This window comes from Erythrolamprus reginae, chromosome 3 (genome assembly GCF_031021105.1).
Source record: "Erythrolamprus reginae isolate rEryReg1 chromosome 3, rEryReg1.hap1, whole genome shotgun sequence".
Classification (NCBI taxonomy): domain Eukaryota; kingdom Metazoa; phylum Chordata; class Lepidosauria; order Squamata; family Dipsadidae; genus Erythrolamprus; species Erythrolamprus reginae.
In genome coordinates, this window is record NC_091952.1 from 4,969,668 (window position 1) to 4,973,553 (window position 3,886).

A 3,886-nucleotide genomic window follows, 5' to 3' on the forward strand; every position below is an offset into this window, starting at 1 on the left:
TGGTGTCTATGTAATTTCTCAGATCTCTCAATTCTTTTGGTGATATTGTGTACATCCTAGGTTTTGAGAGATTTGCCCCTGGTTCAAATTCTATCGCACAGTCTGTAGGTCTTTGAGGGGGGCAGTTCATTGCAATCTTCCTCACTGAAAACTGTTCTGTCGGGCTCTCTGGTAGACTCCTCCCAAAGAGCACTGGTCTCCAAACAAACTGGTAATTTATACAAGTCCCTTATCAGTTCTGTGATACTTAGCTTGCAGTTGTGAGGCAATTCACAGTCCTTCTTCTTTCACAAAGTGAAACACAATTTGCTCTGGTTTAGTTTCAAAGCGGGGGAAAATCAGCACACAAAAGGTCAAAGTCAGTAAAGCAGTCACGAAACACAACAAACGATCAGATAATCCTCCACAATGGCCAAACCCACAGGCTGCTCTTTATAGCAGCCTCACTAATGACCACAGCCCCACCCAACCACAGGTGGCCTCATTTTCTTTGATAATAATCTCTCAGTTGTTGCTGCCTATGCATCGCTCTCCGCATGCGTGGCTGTATCATTAACTCTTGTTCCGAATCCAAGGAGGAGCTAGATAATTGATCTCCTTCTGAGCTGTCTGCCACACTCTCCTCCTCCCTGTCACTCATGTCTTCTTGGTCAGAGGAGCCTTCATCAGCAGATTCCACCGGGGGCAAAACAGGCCTGCAGCATGTGGATGCCTCCCCCACATCCACAGTCCTTGGGGCAGGAGCTGGGCCAGAGCGAATCAGAACAAAAACTTTTCCCAAGTCTCTGTATTCCAAGGGCACCTTCAGGAGATCTGCCCTTGGAATACAGAGACTTGGGATGTAATCTAAGGGACTCAGAGTTAGAACTGTTGTCAGCGAACCAAATATCATCTGAGAAATAAATCAATTCCATGCCTGTGCTTCTCTCATGATACAATTTATTAACAGCCATATCTGTATAGTCTGGAGGACAGAAGGGAAAGGGGGGACATGATCGAAACATTTAAATATATTAAAGGTTAAATAAGGTCCAGGAGGGAAGTGTTTTTAATAGGAAAGTGACAACAAGAACAAGGGGACACAATCTGAAGTTAGTTGGGGGAAAGATCAAAAGCAAACACCTTGGAAACAGAAGTAATTGTTATTTTGACATACATTTAAAAGATTAGGAAAGAAGGGAGAAAGGTATGAAGTTATTTGGGGGAATGATCAAAAGCAACATGAGAAAATATTATTTGACTGAAAGAGTAGTAGATCCTTGGAACAAACTTCCAGCAGACGTGGTAGATAAATCCACAGTAACTGAATTTAAACATGCCTGGGATAAACATATATCCATCCTAAGATAAAATACAGAAAATAGTATAAGGGCAGACTAGATGGACCAGGAGGTCTTTTTCTGCCGTCAGACTTCTATGTTTCTATGTTTCTGTGATTCGATTTGAATCATTCCAACTCTGAATCCCTTAGATTACATCCGGGTCAAAACCCCATATCACATCTCCATACCCACAAGTGCAGTCATGAGGATCAATCCTATGCAGGATTCCTGATTCCTTCCTGTGTTTGTTACTATGGCATCTGCAGAAAGGAATGTGTGGTGGTATATATATATGTATAAGGCAAATATATATATTACAAGGCAAAGGTTGCAGGTTCAAGTACCAGTGGGTATGGCTAGCTGATGAGGCCAAAATAAAGGCCGAAATAGATCTAGCCTAGTCTCCCTTAATTTTCAAATTCAGCAAAAAAAAACAACATGTGACACATACAGATAGAATTGTCGGCTATCAATAAAATTAACTGCCTTGGAAATGGCCCTGGTTTGGGCCGAGAGGCAAATAAGGAGCTGTGATGTTCCTTCAATACACCAGGGTGATTCGACACAAAAATATGTAACCCTTCCCTGGTGCAGAGCTGAAGGGATTGGATACTGTAGCCTAGAGGATAATTCTCTGCCTTACAAGGCAAAGGTTGCAGGTTCAAGTCCCAGTGGGTATGGCTACCTGATGAGGCCGAAATAAGGCCGAAATAGATCTATCCTAGTCTCCCTTAATTTTCAAATTCAGCAAAAAAACATGTGACATATATATGTATATGTAATATGTAATTTTCAAATTCAGCAAAAAACATGTGACATATATATGTATATGTATATGTATATGCATATGCATATGCATATGCATATGCATATGCATATGTATATGTATATGTACATGTATATGTATATATGTATGTATATCTCATCCCCCCCCCCCCACATTCCTCTATCACTACCAAACTGTGTCAGGCCAACCTTTGACTTCACATAATGACTTTTGGCCTGACAGAGGGATTCCTATGAATTATGACTGATTTCTATGAATTCCCCACCCTGACCCTAAAAAGGGAATGGAAAAGAGAAGCAACAAGAAAAATGAGAATGGAGAACCACATTTTTTGAGGAAGAGCTCAGCTCTTTAGCCCCAACCTCCCTCCCATTAGATTCAGCAGTAGCTGTCCATGTGGTTCTTATCTTTAAGCCAGTGTTTTTCAACCAGTGTCCCACGAGACATGGTCAGGTGTGCCGTGAAGCTCAGAGAGAAAGAAAGCAAGAGAGAGAGAAAGCAAGAGTTAAAGAAAGCAAGAGAGAGAGAAAGCAAGAGAGAAAGAAAGCAAGAGAGAGAGAGAAAGAAAGCAAGAGAGAGAAAGAGAACAAGAGAGAAAGAAAGAAAGAGAGAGAAAAAGCAAGAGAGAGAGAAAGAGAACAAGAGAGAAAGAAACCAAGAGAGAGAAAGCAAGAGTGAAAGAAAGCAAGAGAGAGAGAAAGCAAGAGAGAAAGAGAACAAGAGAGAAAGAAAGCAAGAGAGAGAGAAAGAGAACAAGAGAGAGAAAGAGAGAGAAAGAAAGCAAGAGAGAGAGAGAAAGAGGGGGAGGGAAGGAGAGAGAGAGAAAGAAAGACATAGAGGGACGTAGGGAGGGAGAGAGAAAGAGAGCAAAAAAGAGAGGAAGGAAGGAAGAGAAAGAAAGAGGGATGGAGAGAGAGAGAAAGAGGAAGAAAGGGAGAGAAAGAGGGAGGGAGAAAGAAATCGAGCGAAGAGGAGGAAGAGAGAGAGATAATTTTTTTGTCCAAACTTTTTTTAGCCGCCCCCCCCCCCCCCCCGGCTCAATGTGCCCCAGGGTTTCGTAAATGTAAAAAATGTGCCGCGGCTCAAAAAAGGTTGAAAATCACTGCTTTAAACAAATTGGAAACCCAATGAGTAGCACAGCCAAGGAGCATCGTAGGAGAAGCCACGTTTAATGACCAGAAACATTGACCCCAACATCTTACAGTTAATGTTACTGAGGCTGGAAAAAGAGCAGGAAAAATACAAGAAAGATGATTAAGGGGCTGGAGGCTAAAACATACAAAGAACGGTTGCTGGAGTTGGGTATGTCTGGTCTAGTGAAAAGAAGGATGAGGGGTGACAGGATAGCAGTGCTCCAATATTTAAAGGGTCTCCACAAAGAAGGGAAAGCAAAACAAGAAGCAACCTGGAAGTAAGGAGAAATTTCCTGAGACTGAGAACAATTAACCAGTGGAAAAACCTGCCTTCAGAAGTTGTGAATTCTCCGACACTGGAAGTTTTTAAGAAGGGACTGGACAGCTATTTCTCTGGGATGGTATAATTCTCCTCCTTGAGCAGGGGGATTGGACTAGACGACCTCCAAGGTCCCCTCCAATGCTGATATTCTATTATTCTTTCATTCTGTCTCAGTTACTGGCCTGATCACTCACCTCCGTTAGTTGCTGAAGACAGGCTGGAAAGCAGAATGAAAAGCAGGCTGGAAAGGAAAGTACCAGAAGCCATTGGAGGAGTCGGTTCATTTCAATCTCAGGTCTCCTTAATTGTGGCTTGAACTGGC